The sequence below is a fragment of the Neofelis nebulosa genome, chromosome 4, assembly GCF_028018385.1.
Source record: "Neofelis nebulosa isolate mNeoNeb1 chromosome 4, mNeoNeb1.pri, whole genome shotgun sequence".
NCBI classification, from domain to species: Eukaryota; Metazoa; Chordata; class Mammalia; order Carnivora; family Felidae; genus Neofelis; species Neofelis nebulosa.
The window spans coordinates 28,796,855-28,821,000 of record NC_080785.1 but is presented as its reverse complement, the minus strand read 5'-3'; the positions used below and the strand labels follow the sequence as shown (position 1 = coordinate 28,821,000).

Here is a 24,146-nt window from a genome sequence, read left to right as displayed (position 1 = left end):
GGTAACAGAAGATTTTGTCCCCTTATAAGTAGAAACAAACCAACAATAAAAAAAACCCTCAGAAACCTAGAAATGACAGGAATTTTGTTTAGCTTGAAAATTCATCATTTTGAATTACACTGGACAGAGTTTGTGTTTAGAAACTAGAGTAGGGAGAGGACTGTGACTTCCAGGCTACATTTTGGTCAACACCTGTGAATGCAGAAATGCAGTCTACTCCTTTCCTTATTAGTATGTAATGAGGAAAACAGAACCCATTTGAGGTATTTCCAAAAAAGAAGGCAAGGATTTAATGCAGGGAATTCATAACAAATGTATTAGAAGGTTTGGCTGAGCAAAACAAAAATGAGGCATTACCTGAAGACCAGGCTACCACCACTGTGGAGCCAGCGCGAGGAACCTAGACTTGTCACCGACCCTGGGGAAGATTCAGGCACTTCAGCTGAGGAGAGGCTGCCCCTGCTACCTTCCCTGGGCTAAGGATAAAACTAACTCTATGCTGTGCTAACTTTTTAGAACAGCTGTTTCTGCAGCTGCTGGATCCAAAGCCACCACTAAAAGAACCTGAAATTTCCTGCCACTACCAGAGCCGGAAGCAGAAGAGTGTTTCTCTTCCTTCTGCCTTATAATTTTGCTTCAGAACCTCCTCACTGGCAGCACCTATCTGAAACCTAACCATCGAGGGATTCTAGGAAAGTGCTTTCAGTCTTTCTGGAAACAGTAGTGCACATGAAAGAGAGGGGTTATAGTCAAGTACTAGCCAACAGTATCTGGCACACTTACAGATTTTAAGAAAAAAATTAGGTAGGAAATAATACCATTAAAATAGGCTCAACATGGATGGAACCAGAGGGTATTACATTTAGCAAAATAAGTCAGCCAGAGAAAGACAGATAGCCTATGATTTCACTCTTATGTGGAATTTAAGAAATAAAACAGATGAACACAGGAGAAGGGAAGGGAAAATAAGATAAAAACAGAGAGGGAGGCAAACCATAAAAGACTCTTGAATACAGAGAACCAACTAAGGTTTGCTGGAGAGGAGGTGGGCGGGGGATGGGTTAAATGGGTGACAGGCATTAAGGAGGGCACTTTTCTTTTTCATTATTTATTTTATTTATTGGTCACATAAGAATGGTGTTTGCCTACAAGCATATATAATTTACTAGCTAACATACAATAGTTGAAAATTGGTACCTGAGAATACATAACTATAAACAGACAAGGCCAGGTAGAAAGATGGAATAAATGTTTAGACGGACTAGAGAGTTAACTACAGCGTTAATAAAATTGAGCTGTAAATGTCATTCTAAGTTTTTGGGGCCAAAACAAAAATGAAAATAGGGTCAGTTATCTAATGGTCATTGACCTAAGGGGAAAACACTCTAGTGTCTGGGAAAAGAAAGCTGTTTGTGGCACTTTTTTTTTCCTGAAGACATTTCTCTGAAGGGAGAGAACTTATTTTCTTCATGGGTCCTTGAGCAGCTTGGCAGCCTAGCCTTCTAAAGCCACAGCATTAGAAGGTCAAGGGTGCTGTTCCCAGCTTCTCCTCTCCTCAATGTCCTCTTCTCCTCCCTCCCCTCCCAATTTCTCCTCTTTTCTCTTCTGAAATTTCTATCTCATTGCAGTTAAAAAACAAACATCAAGTGTGGCCTTTCCCATAGCTGGGGTTGCAGGGGGGTGGGAGGGTATCTACATCTGGCAGGTCCTAATCAAGTGATGTCCATAACAGCCAAGAAGGGCACTTTTCAAGAGGAGCACTGGGTGTCATTTGTAAGAGATGAATGAATCACTGAGTTCTACTCCTGAATCCAATACTACACTGTATGTTAACTAACTTGAATTTAAATTTTTTTTTTTAATTTTTTTTTTTTTTCAACATTTTTTATTTATTTTTTTTTGGGACAGAGAGAGACAGAGCATGAACGGGGGAGGGGCAGAGAGAGAGGGAGACACAGAATCGGAAACAGGCTCCAGGCTCCGAGCCATCAGCCCAGAGCCTGACGCGGGGCTCGAACTCACGGACCGCGAGATCGTGACCTGGCTGAAGTCGGACGCTTAACCGACTGCGCCACCCAGGCGCCCCTGAATTTAAATTTTTTTAAAACGCTCATATCTTAATTGTGCTGGGTTGATATAAGTATATATAGTTTCAAGAAAAAAAATGTTAGAGAATAATACATAGTAAACAGGCTGTTGACTCTAGCTAGGTTTTAAAGTCTTTTGACAAAAAAATATATATATAAGCCAACTTCATACTGTACCATTAAACAATATTCAGAGTTAAAGGGATTCTCTAATGTGGACCTTACTTCCTAGTGACACAATAATCTGAAGCATTTGTTACTTATTCATTCGACCTCATTTGTTTATCCACTCAACACTTTGATAAGAGAAGGGCTACATGAATTGTTCTAATTCTGGTGGATAATGAATGAGGACATCATCTGCAGCATAACAATTAAAGGAGATAGTCTCAGAGAGGAGCCAAGGTGATGGAACAGCATGGAAGTTTTATTGTGTCTCACGTCCGTGATCAACGCGAAACCATCCTGCACACCTAGAAAACTGATTTCAGGATTAATACAACAATCTGCACAACTTGAACCACAGACCTCGACAGGAATTCACCCCAAAAGAAAAAGCAGTAAGAAACGACAGCCAGGGACTTAACCAACACAGATACAACCAAGATGTCTAAACCAGAATTTAGAATCATGATAATAAGAATACTAGCTAGTGTTGACAATAGATTAGAATCCCTCTCTGTGGATATAAAAGAAATAAAAGCTAGTCAGGATGAAATTAAAAAAATGCTATAACTGGGGCGCCTGGGTGGCGCAGTCGGTTAAGCGTCCGACTTCAGCCAGGTCACGATCTCGCGGTCCGTGAGTTCGAGCCCCGCGTCAGGCTCTGGGGTGATGGCTCGGAGCCTGGAGCCTGTTTCCGATTCTGTGTCTCCCTCTCTCTCTGCCCCTCCCCCGTTCATGCTCTGTCTCTCTCTGTCCCAAAAATAAATTAAAAACGTTGAAAAAAAAATTAAAAAAAAAAAATGCTATAACTGGCTGCAACCTCAAATGGCTGCCATACTGGCAAGGATGGATGAGGCAGAGCTGTAAATCAGCGATATAGAGGACAAACTTATGGAGAATAATGAAGCAGAAAAAAAGAGGGAGACTAAGGAAAAAGAGCACAATTTAAGAATTAAAGAAATCAGTGATTCATTAAAAAGGAACTACATCAGAATCATAAGGGTCCCAGAGATGAAGAGAGAGAAAAAAGGGTAGAAGGTTATGTGAGTAAATCATAGCAGAGAACTTTCCTAACCTGGGGAAAGACACAGACATCCAAATCCAGGAAGCACAGAGGATTCCCATTAGATTCAACAAAAACCGATCATCAACAAGGCATATCATAGTCAAATTCACAAAATACTCAGGCAAGGAAAAAATCATGAAAGCAGCAAGGGAAAACAAGTCCTTAACCTACAAGGGAAGACAGATCAGGATTGCAGCAGAGCTATCCACAGAAACTTGGCAGGCCAGAAAGGAGTGGCAAGATATATTCCATGTGCTGAATCAGAAAAACATGCAGCCGAGAATTCTTTATCCATCAAGGCTATCATTCAAAATAGAAGGAGAGATAAAGTTTCCCAGACAAACAAAAATTAAAGGAGTTCGTGATCACTAAACCAGCCCTGCAAGAAATTTTAAGGGGAACTCTCTGAGAGGAGAAAAGATGAAAATAAATAAATAAATAAATAAATAAATAAATAAATAAATAAATACATACCAAAAGCAACAAAGACTAGAAAGGACCAGAGAACACCACCAGACATTCCAACTCGACAAGAAACGTAATGGCAATAAATTCATATCTTCCAGGACTCACTCTAAATGTCAATGGACTCAATGCTCCAATCAAAAAACATGGAGTAACAGGATGGATAAGAAAACAACATCCATCTATATGCTGTTTACAAGAGACCCACTTTAGACCTAAGGACACCTTCAGATTGAGATAGATGACTGGAGAACTATCTATCATGCTAATGGTCGACAAAAGAAAGCTGGAGTAGCCATACTTACATCAGACAATCTAGACTTTAAAATAAAGACTGTAACAATAGATGAAGAAGGGCATTATATCATAACTAAGGGGTCTATCCAACAAGAAGACTGAAAAATTGTAAACATTTATGCTCCAAATGTGATAGCACCCAAATATATATCAATTAATCACAAACATAAAGAAACTCATTGGTAATAATAATACCATAATAGTAAGGGACTTCAACACCCCACTTATAGCAATGGACAGATCATCTAATTAGAAAATCAACAAGGAAACAATGGCTTTGAATGACACACTGGACTAGATGGACTTAACATATATTCAGAACATTTCATCCTAAAGCAGTGGAATATACATTCTTCTCCAGTGTATATGGGACGTTTTCTAGAATAGATCACATACTGGGACACAAATCAGCCCTCAACAAGTACAAAAAGATCAAGATCATACCGTGCATATTTTCAGACCACAACACTCTGAAACTCAAAATCAACCACAAGAAAACATTTGGAAATGTAACAAATACTTGGAGACTAAAGAACATCCCAAAGAATGAATGGGCTAACCAAGAAGTTAAAGAGGAAATTAAAAAGTACATGGAAGCCAAAGAAAATAACTCCACAGCACAAACCCTTTGGGACGCAGCAAAGGCGGTCATAAGAGGTAAGTATATAACAATCCAGGCCATCCTCAAGAAGAGAGAAAGGTCTCAGATACACAACCTAACCTTAAACCTTAAAGAGATGGAAAAAGAACAGCAAATAAAACACAAAATGAGTAGAAGACAGGAAATAATAAAGATTAGAGCAGAAATCAATGGTATCAAAACCAAAAAAAAAACAGTAGAACAGATCAATGAAACTAGAAGCTGGTTCTTTGAAAGAGTTAACAAAATTGATAAACCACTAGCCAGTTTGATCAAAAAGAAAAAGGAAAGGACCCAAATAAATAAAATCAAGAATGAAAGAGGAGAGATTACAACCAACACAGCAGAAATACAAACAATAATAAGAGAAAACTATGAGTAATTATACGCCAATAAAATGGGCAATCTGGAAGAAATGGACAAATTCTTAGAAACATATACACTACCAAAACTGAAACAGGAAGATATAGAAATTTGGACAGACCCATAACCAGTAAAGAAATCGAATTAGTAATCAAAAATCTCTCAAAAAATAAGAGTCCAGGGCCAGATGGCTTTCCAAGGGAATTCTACCAAACATTTAAGGAAGAGTTAACACCTATTCACTTGAAGCTGTTCCAAAAAATAGAAATGGAAAGAAAACTTCCAAACTCTTTTTATGAAGCCAGAATTACCTTGATTCCAAAACCAGACAAAGACCCCAAAAAAGGAGAACTATAGACCAATTTCCCTGACGAACCTGGATACAAAAATCCTCAACAAGATACTAGCCAACTGGATCCAACAATATATTAAAAAAATTATTCACCACAACCAACTGGGATTTATACCTGGGATGCAGGTCTGTTTCAATATCCACAAAACAATCATTGTGATTCATCAAATCAGTAAAAGAAAGGACAAGAACCACATGATCCTCTCAATAGATGCAGAGAAAGCACTTGACAAAATACAGCATCCTTTCTTGATAAAAACCCTCAAGAAGGTAGGGATAGAAGGATCATACCTCAAGATTATAAAAGCCATATATAAAGACCCAATGCTAATATTATCCTCAATGGGGAAAAACTGAGAGCTTTCCCCCTAAGGTCAGGAACAAGACAGGGATGTCCACTCTCACCACTGTTATTTAACATAGTATTGGAAATCTTAGTTTCTGCGGTCAGAAAACACAAAGAAATAAAAGGCATCTAAATCAGCCAGGAGGAGGTCAAATGTTCACTCTTCGCAGATGACATGACACTCTATATGGAAAACCCAAAAGATTCCAAAAAAAACTGCTAGAACTGATTCATGAATTCAACAAAGTTGTAGGATATAAAATCAATGCATAGAAATAGGTTGCATTCCTATACACCAACAATGAAGCAACAGAAAGAAAAATCAAGGAATCAATCCCATTTACAGTTGCACCAAAAACCATAAAATACCACGAATAAATCTAACCAAAGAGGTGAAAAATCTATACACTGAAAACTACGGAAAGTTTATGAAAGAAATTGAAGAAGACACACAAAAAAATGGAAAAATATTCCATGCTCCTGGATAGGAAAAACAAATATTGTTAAAATGTCAATACTACCCAAAGCAATCTACATATTCAATGCAATCCCTATCAAAATAACACTGGCATTCTTCAGAGATAGAACAAACAATCCTAAAATTTGAATGGAACCAGAAAAGACCCCGAATAGTCAAAGCAATCTTGAAAAGGAAAATCAAAGCAGGAGGCATCACAATCCCGAACTTTGAGCTGTATTACAAAGCTGTAATCATCCAGCAGTATGGTAGTGGCATAAGAACAGACACTCAGAACAATGGAACAAAGTAAAGAAATGCACCCAGAAACTTATGGCCAACTAATCTTTGGCAAAGCAGGAAAGAATATCCAATGGAATAAAGACAGTCTCTTCAGCAAGTGGTGCTGGGAAAACTGGACAGCGACATGCAAAAGAATGAACCTGGACCACTTCCTTACACCATACACAAAAATAAACTCAAAATGGATGGAAGACCTAAATGCAAGACAGGAAGCCATCAAAATCCTCAAGGGAAAGCAGACAAAAACCTTTTGACCTTGGCCGCAGAAAATTTTTATTCAACATGTCTCCATAGGCAAAAGAAACAAAAGCAAAAATGAACTATTGGGACCTCATCAAAATAAAAAGCTTCTGCACAGTGAAGGAAACAATCAGCAAAACTGAAAGGCAACTGATGGAATGGGAGAAGATATCTGCAAATGACATATCAGATAAAGGATTAGTATCCAAAATCTATAAAGAACTCATCAAACTCAACACCCCAAAAACAAATAATCCATTGAGGAAGTGCGCAAAAGACATGAATAGACACTTCTCCAAAGAAGACATCCAGATGGCCAACTGACACATGAAAAATGCTCCACATCACTCATCATCAGGGAAATATAAATCAAAACCACAATGAGATACCACCTCACACCTGTCAGAATAGCTAACATTAACAACTCAGGCAACGACAGATGTTGGTGAGGATGCAGAGAGAGAGGATCCCTTTAGCACTGCTGGTGGGAATGCTGGTGCAGCCACTCTGGAAAACAGTATGAAGTTTCCTCAAAAAATTAAAAATAGAACTACCTTACGACCCAGCAATTGCACTAGTAGGTATTTATCCAAAGGATACACGTATGCTGTTTCAAAGGGGCACATGCACTCCAATGTTTATAGCAGCACTATCAACAATAGCCAAAGTATGGAAAGAGCCCAAATGTCCATCGATGGATGAATGGATAAAGAAGAAATGGTATATATATATGCAATGGAGTATTGACAATCAAAAAGAATGAAATCTTGCCATTTGCAACTCCGTGGATGAAACTAGAGGGTATTATGCTAAGCAAAATTAGTCAGTCAGAGAAAAACAATTATCAATGACTTCACTCATATGAGGACTTTAAGACACAGGACAGATGAACACAAGGGAAGGGAAGCAAAAATAATATAAAAACAGAGAGGGGGACAAAACAGAAGAGACTCATAAATATGGAGAACACACTGAGGGTTACTGAAGGGATTGTGGGAGGGGGGATGGGCTAAATGGATAGGGGCACTAAGGAATCTACTCCTGAAATCACTGTTGCACTATATGCTAACTAATTTGGATGTACATTAAAAAAATAAAATAAATAAAAAAATAAAGCACAGTTGACACAATAAATAATAAAGGAGATAGTCTCCTAATAAAGAATTAGAGCATACTGTTATGCAACATAACAACTCTATGCACAAAACACAATGGGAGCAGAAAAATGGGGTGAGAGAGAACATTAGAGGGCAGAAGAAATAGTATATAAAAAGCCACAAATGCATGAAAAAACTAGTATTTTGGGGAAGAGCCATTGAACAGTGTTTTACAATATCAATTTCACCTTGTTACTTTCCTGTATCTACAACCCTACAATGTTGTCCCTTTTCATGAAAAGGAATCCCAAAGTTCTTACAAGGCCCTGCGTGATCTGGCCCCTGGCTACCACTTGGATCTCCTTTCCTCTCACACTGGCTTTCTTATTGTTCCCTCAGCCCAGAACTCTTCAACCCAGTTATTTGCCTGGTTTCCTCCTTTGCTTTAGTCAGGTTGCTGCTCAAATATCACCTCATCAAACAGGCCTTTCCTTACCACCATAACTAATAGAACTCTCTTCTTACTTTGAATGGGCTTTCCTTAATGGTCTTTATCTCTGGTTGACATTGTATGCTTATACTTTTATATTTAAATACTTATATGTGTTTACATACTTACACATTATATTACTTATACTTTGTCTCTCACCCCTACATACACATGGGGGCAAGAACATTGCTTTATTCAGTGCTGTGCATCAGCACCTAGAACAGTACATGGTAGATAATAATTATTTGCAAAATGAACTAATACATAACTGAATGAACAAATGAATTGACAGGTAGGAGAAAAAGGTGAAGAGCGGAATAGAGTATACCCTGGGGGGAAAACAGAATGCAGTATGAGGGAATCAGGCTCTGAGGTCAGAGAAGGGCCAACCGAATGAGGGAATACACTGGAGGGTGAAAGAGAGCCCCAATCACTTTTTGGCAAATCATTTTTGCTTTTAAATACGATAGAAAATGCTTTGGGTATACTTATGAGACTTGCAAGAAAGAAACTACATCATCTCACTTCAAATTTAAGCCTAAAAAATAAAATCAAAGATATCTGCTTCCAAATACTGTAACCAGAATAAATTATGCTAAAGATAAAAATATCACAGAACTCTCATTGAATGACTGTGAAATCCCAAGCCCACCCTCCTTTCCCAATCACTGACTCCCACAATAATCACAGGGAAATCTCCTAGAGATACGTGTAGTGAACAAGCAATCAGTTCCAAGGGAAAAAAAAGGTAGGACAAAAATTAGAATGATGACACAGCAACTAAAGATAACATCAGAAAGACAAAAGAACTTGGAATCCAAGTCAGCCCCACAAGCCTAAGCAATGGTGTGATTCAAACAGCTGCCCCCTGCTGTGAAGTGAGGTGGGGGGGGGATGGAATCAGGGCAGTGCCTTTCTCCTTTCCAAAGAACCTCTCTCAGATGACACACTTGCTTCAGCTCCTCTCCAGCCCTCACTCAACACTCTCTCATTCCCTCCTTCTTCCTGAACTTAATCCAGGCTTGTTTTCCTTGGTGTCTTGCAAAGAACGAGATGTACATTCTACATAAATATGAAACAGGACCCTGATGCCCCTCCTTGACCCAAAGAGTTGGCTTCCCTGGCTTAGTTAACAGGTACACTAGCACATAGATTTTCTTAATTTATTAAAAATGTAAGACACTTTACAGAGGAACGTCAGGGAATCTAGAGCAGGCAGCAGGATACCTTCTGCTGCTCCAGTAGGGCTTTGTAAGTTGGTTGGAACATAACACAAACAGTTTGTCATGTTAAAATCCCTATAATTATGTAAATTATTTATATAGATAAGCACAGATAAGAGTGAAATTAAAATGCCATTAATGAATTTCGCCCAGTTCTGTTTGGTTCGGTTTTGCTGAGCTTTATAGCTTTTGAGAATGAAAGGCATGGGGAGGAGAATGAAGAAAGCTTATTAAAAATAGAGGTATAATGAATAATTTTTCTGGTTCTAGTGAGACTCTCCAATTCTCTGCCTGTTGCCAAAAGAAATGAGGCACATAAGGCCAAAGAAAGACCTCTATAATAAGAGTTGCTAGATTTAGCGAATAAAAATGTAGCGAATAAACATCTCAATTTAACTGGATATTCTATGCCTATATGTGCCAAAATTACCTTTGTAGTTGTTACTGCCAACCTATGTGGGAGCCAGTATACAACTACAAAAAAAAGATTACTACTGCAGATCATGGCCACTGTTTGGAATTTATCTATTTAATATTGTTTTCCCAGATGGTCAAATGAGATCATCCTATAACTTTAAGTTTTGGGGGCAGATACTTGGCGTCAGGCTTTTGGATTACCATACATGTCTTTCTCCTTGTGGAAATACGGTTTTGGTTCCTGTGGATATTAAAATGTATAAAATCATCTTTAAAAATAAACTGAGATAAAAATAAGTGATTTTTCATTATCCAGGCTTATTATAGGATCTCTGTGATCCATATGTTGACTCTAGAGATACTTTTCAGAAGCCATATCATACATAAATTTACACTGGCAACATTTCTTTCTTCCTGCTGTAGTGCTTTGAAATTCAAATGCAAAGAGACCATCTTTAAATTATCTTGCCTTGTGAGTGACATCCTCTATTAAGGCCTAAATTTACCTCCAACCCACATAGATCCAGTGTTCACAGAGTTTGCTGCTATGAATTTTAATAGCTGGAATGAAGAATAGTGGCATAGAGCTTTGAGAAATCACTTGTGCTGAAAAAACTTAGCCTTACATCAGTTTAGATATCCTTTCTGAACATTTAGTTTTAGAAGAGGGAGATTTACAGAGGAACTGACTACAGATCTGGACTCAAGAAGAGATAACAGGTGTGAGTCTATGCACCTACAGCAAGTAGCCTTTGTTTTGTCACCTAAAATCAAGAGTAGCCTTGGGGAAAACTGACTTATGGCTCTTCCCATAAATATGGTAAAGCTGGAGTTAAAGGCAGTGGGGTGGTATGTCCCTTTGTAAAGATATTTCAAATTTTATTATATTAACTGTGGAAATAAGTAATAAACTTGGGTGAAAAAGTTCACTGTACAATTTCTAGGTATCAAATGAGAGGTTATTATACAAAAAATGATAAAAAATGGTTTTCCATTTTTACAGTGGAACAGAGGACATAGGCCTGGTCTGTGACATGAGAGAAGTTGGTTAAATAACAGGAATTTTTCACCAGGGATGACTTGTACATTGCAGGAGGGGTTAAGAAGTCAAAGTGTCATGGGGCACCCGGGTGGCTCAGTCAGTAAAGCATCTGACTTCAGCTCAGGTCATGATCTCAAAGTTTGTGGTTTCAAGCCCCGCATTGGGCTCTGTGCTGACAGCTCAGAGCCTGGAGCCTGCTTCGGATTCTGTCTCCCTCTCTCTCTGCCCCTCTCCTGCTCACACTCTGTCTCTCTCTTTTTCTCTCTCAAAAATAAATAAATGTAAAAAAAAAAAAAAAAGAAGTGTATGTGTCAGGGTTTCATTAGTGAAAGCATTTTGGAATCTATATTCATTCATGTATTATTTACTTCTACTTTTTAGAGTGATAAATAGGAAAATGCTCTTAATCACTAGCCCAGTGCCTATTGCCAATGCTCTTCCTGGTAACAATGGATTCCCCAATGAAGGGATCGGTAACAAGAATTCAGCTTCATCGATCATGAAAAAACAAGACTCACCATGGAAACAGAAAGCTAAGCAGATATAGATGGTGAATGATACTGGAAAGAAATCTGAGAGGGAAGGGAAATTATGAGATGATAAGGGGAGTCCAAGAGTGAGTGGTGGACAGAAGAGAGAAAACGCTAGAAGCAGTGACTTAGGTGGGATAAAGGGAGGGCTGGATCCAGGTGACCTCTCTAGGCTGAGATTTAGAAAGATGAGAGGCATCTAGGTCCAGGCATTTTTATGAAATGGACAAAATCTGCTGCTAGCACAGCTCATCTCCCAGTGATTTTGATTTTGACTACTATGTTTCCAGACCCTTGTGCACACTGTTCCCTGGTCAGCCAGTCCTTCTTGAGCCCCAGCTCACCCGTTTAAACCTTTCTCTTCTACTGTCCCTCAAAAGTCAGAAATTGGAGGAGGTTTGGGTCACTTCTTGTGTCCTCGTCTTGGCTCTCTTTCTTCAATATGCTCCCAAAAGCAAGTTCTATCATTATTTCCTCATTTTCTAATTTCTGGAGATTAAAAAAAAAATGCTTCCTTTGTCATCCTTCCTCAGTGTCCCCACATGGTGTTTGCAGTTTCCTAGACCTGGAAGGTGTCTTATGAGAATATAATAATACACACAAATAGGTTGTTAAAGTGCATCCTGGATTCTATCCCAGAAATTCTGATTCAGTAGGTCTAGAAAAGGATTGGACTCTGTATTTTTTAAAGTTCCTTTGGTGATTCCAAGGGGCCTTCTACTTGGGAACAATTGGATCAATGGATATTTCAAAGAGAAGTTATAACTCACCCTAAGATTTACATCAAAATCCAAAACAGTTGTCTTAATCAAGTGCTTTTAAAACTACCATTGTATCTATTTTCTTAGTTGATACATCCTCTTCATCCTTATTCGTGTGTACTTTCCCTCTATAGATTCGTGTGCTTTCTTTCCCTCTATAGATAAAGATTTGCATCTCTCCTTTTGTTTCCTCTTCTTTAATTTTTTTTCTCTCCATTTTTCTCCTGCCTCCTCTGACTGTACTCTGGATTTACAAGCTCAAATGTCTACAGCATTTAGGTCAGTGATGGTTCCAGAATTTTTATACAAGAAGAAGTAAGGGCCAGCAATAGTTGGGAAAGGAGGACAAAGTCAGAAATCTTCAACCTGAAAAATGCATGGCCTTGGGGGTGGAGGGTATAGGAGGACTTTTAAGGGGTGTAAGGACACCAAGGTTTGAAGGAATTAATTTCTCATACTCTCAACGTGCAGTTGCACTTTAGCATCAAGTAGATTCTATTTTTCATCTCCCTCTTCATAACATCCCATTTCCTACCATAACTAATGATTCCTTGGTCATTAGGAATCTCTCTATGATACATCGTTCTAGGGAGTAATGACTACCAAGGCAATAAACTAAGGGGCAATTACAAATACTATTATTGTGGAACCTCATTTAATGAGTAATCAAAGCACACCAAACCTATCTTAATGAAAGTATCTTGTCTTCCTGTGTCTTATGTCAATTGTAGGTAAAAAAATGAAGAAATTGGGAATTTTGGTCCTTGTCAGGATGATCTAAAATCAGGTATGTTGGAGAATTGGAGAGCATGGTTAATCAGAATGAGGATTTTCCTTCAATAGTTTTAATCTCAGCATCCTTAAATTATTATTAAAATAATTAATTTCTAAAGAACATGTAAGTAAAGCAAAAAGATATATGAAAGAAAACATAGAGGTGGAAATGGATTATTTTTTACTTAAGGATGAGCATTTCTTTTCCATTTCTCCCAATATTTCTCCACAGAATGAGTGATTAGGTGGAATGAAAAGTACCTCCCAATAACCAAAGAACAAGTACCGTACCATTCTAACTACAAGGAATAAAACTTGTAGGTGTACATTTGATGTGATACCATTTAAACTTGATAGAATTAAAGCATACAGTAGGGCAATATAATTAACATATTTTGTCAAATTATATGATTAAATTATACACATTTCACATATGTATATATAATGTGTATATGTAACTAAATCTTCACTTCAAGATATTCATTCTTTTAGTTTATTTTATAAAATTTTAGTTATTTTATAAAATGTTTAATGTTTATCATATACTTAAAAAAAATTTTGTTTTACATTTGACTTATTTTTGAGAGGCAGAGACAGAGCAGGAGTGGGGAAGGGGCAGAGAGAGACAGAGACAGAATCTGAAGCAGGCTCCAGGCTCTGAGCTGCCTGTGCAGAGCCTGCCATGGGGCTCAAACCCACAAACTGTGAGATCATGACCTGAGCCTAAGTCGGACACTTAACCAACCAAGCCAGCCAGGTGTCCCAATATTTATCATATTCTAAGCTTTGCGCAGTGGCAGTATCGTAGCCAATGAGGTTTATCCGAGGCGCGATTATTGCTAATTGAAAACTTTTCCCAATATTTATCATATTCTATTAGTAATACAAAAAAATAAAAATAAGTAGTTACTGGATCAATTAGTTTTTAGCAGTATATACTTTTTCCTTTTGTTGATACATAGGAAAAGTTTAATCTTTTTTTATCTTCTTTAAAGTTTATTTATTTATTTATTATTTATTTATTTATTTTTGAGAGAGAGAAAGAGAGCACACGTGCACCAGTGGGGGAGGGGCAAAGAGGGAGGGAGAGAATCTCAAGCAGGCTCTGCACTGTCAGTGTGGAGCTCAATACGGGACTTGCACTAACCGTGAGATCATGACTTAAGCCGAAATCAAATGCTTAACTGACTGAGTCACCCAGGTGCCCCAGGAAAAGCTTAATCTTAATATTAAAAAAAAATTACTGACAAATCAAAACCACAATGAGATACCACCTCACACCTGTCAGAATGGCTAAAATTAACAACTTGGGCAACAACAGATGTTGGAGAGGATGTGGAGAAAAGGATCTCTTTTGCACTGCTGGTGGGAATGCAAACTGGTGCAGCCATTCTGGAAAACTGTATGGATGTTCCTCAAAAAATTAAAAATAGAACTAACCTACGATCCAGCAATTGCTCTACTAGGTATTTATCCAAAGAATACAAAAATGTTGATTTGAAGGGGCACATGCACCCCAATTTTTATGGCAGCACTATTGTCATAGCCAAAGTATGGAAAGAGCCCAAATGCCCATCGACTGATGAATGGATAAAGAAGATGTTGTGTATACACACACACACACACACACACACACACACACACACTGGAATATTACTCAGCAATCAAAAAGAATGAAATCTTGCCATTTGCAACGATGTGGATGGAACCACAATGTATTATGTTAAGCAAAATGAGTCAGAGAAAGACAAATATTATTTCACTCATATGTGGAATTTCAGAAACAAAACAGATAAACAAAGGGGAAAGGTAAGCAAAAATAAGATTAAAACAGAGAGGGAGGCAAACCATAAGAGACTCTTACATACAGAGAATAAACTGAAGGTTGCTGGCAGGGTGTTGGGGGGGAGGGATGGGCTAGATGGGTGATGGGCATTAAGTAGGCACCTGTTGGGATGAGCATTGGGTGTTATAGATAAGTGATGAATCACTAAATTCTATTCTTGAAATCATTATTACACTATATGTTAACTAACTTGGATTTAGATGAAAAAATAATAATAAATAAATAAATAGATAAAAAATTACTGGAGTTATTTCTGATTTTTCATACATAATTCTTTTTTAATTATTTCCAAAAGCTGAACATCACAGTCTAATATATGCATGTATACTGATTTACTTAAGGAATACTATGCATTTTAGCTTCATCTTTGCCTTATAAATAAATTATATTAGCTATTTATACAATGCATTATTAAAATTAAGTAATGAATAATACCATATAAATTTATTATTGTTTTTATGATATTCTAAAAACCTTATTACATTAGTTACATTAGTATTAATTACATTAGTTCTTTTTTTTTTTTTAAGTTTATTTATTTTGAGAGAGAGAGCATGATCAAGGGAGGGGTAGAGAGAGAGAGGGAGACAGAGAATACCAAGCGGGCTCTGCACTGTCAACAGAGTCTGATGTGGGACTCGATCTCACAAACCGTGAGATCATGACATGAGCTGGTATCAACAGTCATCACTCAACCAACTGAGCCTTCCAGGAGCCCCATTAATTACGTTAGTTCTTATGTCATCTTAATCTTGAATTGACTGCTTTCAGTAATCTTTTATGAGATATATTCCATAATTTACCTTAGGTGATCTTATTATATTCGGAAAATTCTTACTACAATGTTAATGTAAATTGGTAAAAAGAGCCAGACTTTCTGCCAGAAATGAAGTCTAATCTGGCTGTGTTGACTCTGAGGACTGGCTTTATTAATTATATTAGATGGCTGACGTTATACAATTTATGTCATTTCAGGTCCTCCTGCCAAGGCAGGATTAAACATGCGAGAGATTTATTAGGAAACAAAACCCTATGGAGAGAAGAAGAAAGAGCAGGAGCTGGCAGGATGGCCTTCAGAGCACAAGGCAATCCTAACACCTTTGAAAGAAGAGGAAGGAAGAAGAGCAAAGTAGGAAAAGCCTCAGACTGCAATGCGGTTCTGAGAAAGCTTTGACTCTGGATATAGAGTCCCAAGTTGCGTGTTTGGCCCCGCCCCCCGCCGTGTTCCCAGGAATGGGCGGGCACTATTATTCCACTACTAGCCGGGAGCTGCCCAAGGAAAGTACTGCCTCAGTGCAAACTCAGTGGTGGAACCGAAGAGCCGCAACTAGGTCTGCCGGCTGACGGTGCTCCCCACAGCGAGAGCTGAATGACGTCTCTCATAGCCACCACAACGGAATGAGTTAAATCTATAATCTGCAGTCTTAAGTTTTGAAAAGAATGTATTTAAAGTATATAACATAATAAAAAGCATTCTTAACCAAAATATTGCATTGGCAAAGGTCTTTTGAAGTTAGTAATATTTATGTAATTTTCATAGGCTTCTTTGGGCCGATTGGGTTAAAATGTGAAAAAAAGTCGTTAAAAGTCTATGCGAAAAATAATAGATATAATTGATAGTCATTTGAAAAGTCTTATCAATTCTCTGAATTTGGAAACTAACTGATTATAATGACTGAGTAACAAATCGTAGCACAAGCCGAGTGGAGGCTAGTTTGACAGTATGGAGCTCTTGGGAAACCAGATATCCAGATATATGAGGTCCCAATATTTTGCATGTTTTTCCTCCATAAACTCCACAAGGCATTCACTGAAATGATTAAGAATCCAGAGATTTCCTTTGTGACGCTGTTTAGGGAGTGGATTAGCAACCACTGCTGAAGAACACTGACAAAATATTTCAGACGTTACCCTTCTGCAAAGCGTATCCAAATTCTGATCTGGTTTGCATTTATCGTAGACTTAAAATTCTGGAGCTTCAAGGCACCATAGGGATTATCTGGGCCAAACGTTCATTGAAAAGATGGAGAAATAATTTACTCATCCAAAATCAAATGCATAGTAAACTGCATCAAGATGAAAACCCAAGTCTCTTCCAATGTACCTCAACACCTTTCAATGACACCTTCTAATTCCTTAGCTGTGATAGGTGTATACATTCCAGCCTAAGAGATATATATGGCAACACTGTAAAATTAGGAGTTTGATTTCCTGTTCAACCTATGGGCTTAGCCACACTACTCTAGACAATATGCATGTATAGGAGACAAATATACTATGGGTAATAAATATTAAAGTCAGAAATGCTATTTGGCATTTCTGCCCTGGACAGGCAAAATGTGGCTACCATTCTCTGAGTAATGCTGGCAACTAACAACACAGACCGTTGCATGAAGTGTATTTCGTTTCTTGAGTAGTACTCCTTCCCAAGGATATGGTCAATATTTTCAACAAATACGAAATTTTGTGAGGCATATTTAGCCTTCCTCATAATGTATCATCAGAACAATTCAGAGGACAGAACAAAAGAAAAGGAGAGAAAGAAAAGATAGCAATCTTAGAGTGATTTGATATTAAAGTTGTGGGTATTCGTCATTTGGATTTTATAAATGAGTACTAAAATAAATTCACTTTGAGTGAATACTCTTACCTCTTAAATTGCATAGTTTTAAAAATCTAATATATCTGGTTTATGTAATATGCTTGTATATTATTCTAGAGGAATTCATTTTTATGCCCAAAGTCAAATTATGCACTTATACATATAATTGCATATGAATAGAAACCTGCCTCAAACTTTTCTTCTTTGAAATGTGCCTTTAGGTTATATGAGAATAGAATAAGCACAGAGTCAAATAGCACTTGACTATTTTGCATTCTTATACCATAAATTGATGTTGAAAAGACAACATCTTAGATGTGTTGAGTATAGCTAAAGCGTTGTTTAGAGGGAAAATTATAGCATGAAATGCTTATATAAATAAAAGATTTAAAATCAATTCCCTTCAAAGTTTTCACCTGAAGAAACTAGGGAAAGATAAGCATATTAACCCAAAATAAATAGAAACAATAAATTAATAAAAGTGAGAGCAGATATCAATGGAGACAAGCAAAGAATACAATCAAAGTACCAATAAAAGAAGGGACAAAGGAAATCCCTTTCAACAAATGGCTCTAGCAACTAGAGAGCCACACAAAAAAAAGAAACTTTAGTCAATCCCAATTTCACTTAATATACAGAAATTCATTCAGATGAGTTAAGGACCTAAATGTAAAGCTAAAGCTACAAACAAGTAGAAAGAAAGAATACCTGCTCAACTTGAGGGAAGGCAAACTTTTCTTAGGACACAAAAGCACTGACCACAATAAAAATAACTGATTAACTGGACTTTCACAAGTTAAAAACTGTTACTCACGAAAGGACACGATACAATTAAACAGAGAGCCACAGACTCGAAGAAAAGAGCCGCCAATATGTATCTGACAGAGGACTTGTATTCAGAAAGTATAAAGAATGCTTAACACCTAAGAAAAGCAATCCAACTGAAGAATGGGTGAAACACCTTCCAACAGAATGCATAAGAATGATGCAGTAAGAACATAGAACATTGTTCTTCATTAGTCAACAGGGAAATGTAAATTACAACTATAATAAGATGCCACTTCACATCCAATAAGATAACAAAAAGACCTATACCACCAACTGCTAGTGAAGATTCAGAGAAAATACAATTCTTACACATTGTTGGTGGAATGTAAAATAATAAATTATGGAAAACTGTTCAGCCCATTGTGCTAAAGTTGCAAATATATCTGCCCTACAACGTAACAATTTTTATTCCAGATATTTCCTCAATAAAAATGAAAGTATGTGTTCAGAAAAAGGCTTGGTAAAAGAAAGTTCATAGCAGCTTATTTATAATAGCCCAAAGAGCCTGGCGAGAATCCAAGTAAAATATCATTCAACAATAATATTAACAAATTGCCGAGACATTAAACATCAGGGAATCTCAAAAATATTATATTGCACAAAAGAAGCCAGGTGCAAAAGAGTTCTTTATAATATAAACTCAAGAACCATCAATGCTAATCTCTGATGACTGGAGTCAGAATGGTGATTGTCTGTGGTGGGTAAGAATTGACTGTATGGGGCCACAAAACTACTTTCTGAAATCATATCTATGTTCTATAATATATTGGTCATACAGATGTACACATTTTTCAAAATCATTAAATTATACACATAGGATCTATGTATTTCACTCTTTATAAATTTTACCTCAATAATGAAATGATGCAATAAAAATAAATTTCTTACGTACACTTCAACCACTGCAAGTAAAAATTGCAACTATAGGTATATTGGGGAATTAGGATCCTTTCTGTGAGTCATAGGTTTTTAAATTTATTTCTTGTGTAATGCGGTTTTTATTAAAAGAATAACATGACTATTTTTGCTATTTCTTATAGCATTTTTATTACTATATTGATGTTTTTATTTATTTACTTTTAATGTTTATTTATTTTTGAAGAAAAGAGAGACAGTGTGAGTGGGAAAGGGGCAGAGAGAGACAGACACAGAATCCAAAGCAGGCTCCAGGCTCTGAGCTGTCACCACAGAGCCTGACGCGGGGCTGGAACCCACAAACCGCGAGATCGTGACCTGAGCCGAAGTCAGACGCTCAACTGACTGAACCACCCAGGCGCCCCACTATATTGATGTTTTTAAAACAAAGTATTGTTATAATTTGTCGAACATCCAAGGCTGCTTTCCTTCTCCCTACTTTCATATCTGGAGGGAGCCTGACCAGTATGTGGCATTTTGGCCTACCTAGTAAGTTTTTCCCTAACAGTTATTTATAAGGAAAAGATCGTTTAAAAGGCAGATCAAGAGGAGTTCAGTTCAGTCAAATAATAATGTAATTTAAAAGTTTGAAAACCAGCAGACATTAAATTCATTCTAAAAATAATTAATCTCTCTAGAATTTTCTCCAAAGAAAACAATTACAAAAACATATCGTTATTATAAAACAACTGGGGTTTTTGTTTAGCAGATAAGAAGTCTTTATTATTTATTTGAAAGCAACTTAAAAAATTTTTCAACTCAAGGATCTTTTCTGGCTACTTACTGTGTGTGATACAAATGAAATAGTTTCTTACAATGTGAGACCAACTCCAGTTGGTTTTATTCATGTCAACATAAAAACAGGTAAGGAAAATAGAGCTATCACAGTATATAATATTTGTTATTCCAGTAACTGGTATTTTTAAAACTCTCACATTAAGAGGATATTTGTAAATTATAAAGCCTAAAAAGTTTAAGACCATATATATAATTCTTTGTTTCAAAGCCAAACCAGGATCCTAAAGTTTGAGAGAATTACTGGCTTTACAAATTAGAAATGAAAGAATTAGTGAGTTGTTGTTTTCCTAAAATTGCCCAGCTGCTTCTAACTTGGGACAGATAAATGCAGGTTAGGAACACCACTGGAGGCTGCCAAACACAGCATTAGTGAGGAGCCAAGCTGAGTGGCGGAGAGAACGAAGCAAACAATTTACAGAGAAAGCTCTTGTGAAGATGGGTTTTTTCTGAGGAAGCGCCACAGGAAGTTCATAATAACCTCTTGAACGCTCGTAAAGTTCATAGCTGCAAAGTATCACAGTAGCTGTTCGCACTTTATACACCTGGAACATTTAGCTGTAGAAAGCAGAGTTCTGCTTAAAGCAGAGCTCTGAATAAAAGGGAACAATAAAGGTAAGGGATGAGTTGCCGGTCATATTAGCACGTGCTGGCTGTTGGACAAATTCCCACAGAGCCACGGCACTGTTAACAAGCATGCAGGCCACTAAAACAGATGACCCGTCATTAGAGGGTAAGACCTAATTCTGCGTGTCCCCCAACAAAATACTGCATATGAAGTCATAAGAGAAAGAAAATTAAGCTGTCTTTAAAAGCACTTAAAGACAGCAAACTTTAATCCTTCATTTAACAAACATTTAACATTTCCTGTTCCCATATATTTTACATAAACAGTCTTAATTGTTAACAATCCTGCTGCTGAACTATTGCCTACTTGGGGGGCGCCTGGGTGGCTCAGTCAGTTAAGAAGTATTGGCTACTTTATGGATGAAGAAGCACAGAAAGGTCACAATTATTTGTCTATCTATCTACATAGGTTCCTTTAGGGCATGGATAGCATTTTACTTAACATTGTGGCCCTAAGGCACAGTAACTAGTCCACATCATGAAGTACAGTTGGGCTGGCCTTAAAATAAAATAAGATTAGAATAAAGTAGAGGCATGGGAGAGAAGGTAGGAAAAAAACCAACCAAACAAACAAACAAACAAACCAACAAACAAACAAGGGGAATATCCAGGGTGTGAAAATGCATATCTGTAAGTATATAGATAACAATTTGAAAAGCTATTAAGGAAAAATAATCCAGTCTCCTTCTTTCATTACTTGTTCTTGTACCTAATTCAACTCACAAATCCAATACTAGCAGGAAATACTAAACTCCAGTATATTACCTTATTGGAGAGTCAGAAAAATATAGTCATCGGACTTGCGCAAAACTTTTACAATCTGTTCAGTATCAATTTGCTTCTGCATCCCCTATATTGATCTTCACTCCAAGTCACTTGAATCAGCAATGATTAAACATTGCTCAATTCAGTTTTTGATATGCTCTTAATTTCAGCTTTGACACAATGCAAATATATCAGCTCTCTAGAATCTGAGAACACTCTTAGCATGTATTTGTTCAAATTGTAATTTAATTCTACATTGTATGTGGGAAAGAAGTTCAAATTCAGTGTAGATTTCACAAACATCTTGCAATAGCTGTCCGTAATATGCGATGAAAAGCAGACATTGCCATTATCGCAAACTATTCATATTGAGAAGTTTATAGTTCAGTATGTATCTTCCTTTCCTGATTATATAAATGCATACATATAATGACTATAGTGGAAATATTTCTTCCTGAATCATTAAGACTGAAAATTGAGTATATGTTTTTTTAAATTGACTTTTATTGGTAATATTTTAATCTATTTTATATGTATTAGATGTGTAACATAAGAAATGTTTTTAAAAATATGCAGTACATTAAATTTAAGTTGGCAAAAGGATTATTAGAATTCCTTCCAAGCCCAGAACATCTAGGGGAGTTTTGGTACAGCATGTAAAAAAGCTTAGAAGTGCCCACTCTGTCCTAACAAATAAAAAGCTGAGCCAACTGAAAAATCAACAACTCTTTTTAGATCCATAACAGAAGTAAGGTCACAGACAAACCTTATATTGGAGAGAATGACAGGCAAATAGTGAGTCACAACCTACTAGAACAGTACTCCTAATTGATTTAACAGATAACATTTTGTTAAAAACAGTAGCAAAATGACTTTGCGTGTGTTTGTATATATCATATATATGTTTATGTATGCTTATATGTAAGTGAAATGAATGACAGCAATGATACAAGGGATGGAAGGGAGGAATTAGGATTATTTTGTTATAGTTGGGCACTTCAGCATCCCTCTGTCAGAAATGTACAGATCCAGCATCCAGAAAATTAGTAAGAACACAGTTGAACACAGTTGAACACTGTTGATGGTCAACAACACCATCAATTAGCTGCATATAATGGACGTCTATGGACTACATCACCCAACAGAATATACGTTCTTCTCAAGCAAAGAGCATCCAGTATATTAGTCTTATTTTTAAAGTTTATTTATTTTGAGAGGGAGAGAGGGTGAGAGAGAAAACACATGCATGCACGGGTGAGCAAGTGTGAGTGGGGGAGGGGCAGAGAGAGAAGGAGAGAGAGAATCCCAAGCAGGCTTCATGATGTCAGCACAGAGCCCAACTCAGGGCTCAATCTCATGAACTGTAAGATCATGACCTGAGCCAAAACCAAGAGTCGGACGTAACCGACTGAGCCACCCAGGAGCCCCCAGTATATTATTTTAACTAAACTTTTTCAGTTTTCCCTCTGAAAGTCATATATATATATATATATATATATATATATATATATATATATATATACATATATATTAAGAAATGCAGTCGTGAGTGTGTTACCAGCTTCCCTGAAAAGCTCTGTGGTGGTGGCTGTTCCCTATAGGCTGGAGATGACAGTGGGAATATCGTTATGGAATTTGATAACCTGTGTGTATATATATATATATCTGTGTGTGTGTGTGTGTATATATATGTGTGTGTACACACACACACACACAGATATATATATATATACATATATATACCTGTGTATATATATATATATATGTGTGTGTGTGTGTGTGTATATATATGTGTGTGTATATATACACACATATATACACACACACACACATACACATATATATATATACATATATATATGTATATATATATATATATATATATAAAATATGTGACAGTTTTGAGAGTCCAAAATGATGTTTTATAATGTCCATTATGGAGTGATACATAATTCCCATAAAGCAACATGGTGTATTGCTTCTAATAGGTCACCATGGCATACTATCTGGAGTATCATTTGGAGTTGCCAGGGACTCCTATGAGATCTAATGAGAATAAAATAGTCTTAAAGCCAAAAAAAAAAAAAAAAAGTGAAAATATTCTTTCTCAACCAGGTATTGGTAGCTCTCAATCTACAAAAAATAGAAATTATGACCTGTTCTCTTAGACACACTGACTTGACCATTTATGCTCTCTAAAGAATTGCTTTGTGAGTCTTGAATTCCAGTTCAGTGGGAATATTACTGTGTTCCCTGGAGGAATTTCTTCCATGTGTATTAAGATCTACAAATCCATTGAGTACAAGGTTGAAAGGATGAACAGTGATAATTTTATGTAGATTACATGGCATAACAGTGAAAGGGGTCACACTCAGCTTTATCTTTTGTTCCCAGTTCCGTGCATTTTTAGGATAGGAGAGATAGCAACATCCACTAGCTAGTCCTGCCCATTTTTTCCCAGCCTATGCATTCTGGCTGAAAGAGACAGTATATACTGACCAATGATTTAAGGCATATACTACATCCTGTAAGACAGTACTCCAACCCTTCAGGGTATTATCACTCCGATGATGCCATAACTGACCCTTCAGTAGGTCATTCTAGAATTTAATCAAGCCAGATATTTCTAGGTAGTAAGGACATGGTAAGACCA

At 36.9% G+C, this 24,146-nt stretch overlaps 1 protein-coding gene and 1 non-coding gene across 2 annotated transcripts in view; one reads left to right on the top strand and one right to left on the bottom strand.

Annotated features, from left to right (window-relative positions):
• The window catches only part of IQUB (IQ motif and ubiquitin domain containing), a 236,829-nt gene that overhangs the window by 145,248 nt on the left and 67,435 nt on the right, over positions 1-24,146 (bottom strand). The gene's annotated exons all lie outside the window — the stretch shown is intronic.
• Positions 13,898-14,039, top strand: LOC131511287 (U4 spliceosomal RNA). Its single transcript, XR_009261464.1, has one exon. It is a non-coding gene; the product is annotated as a U4 spliceosomal RNA (small nuclear RNA).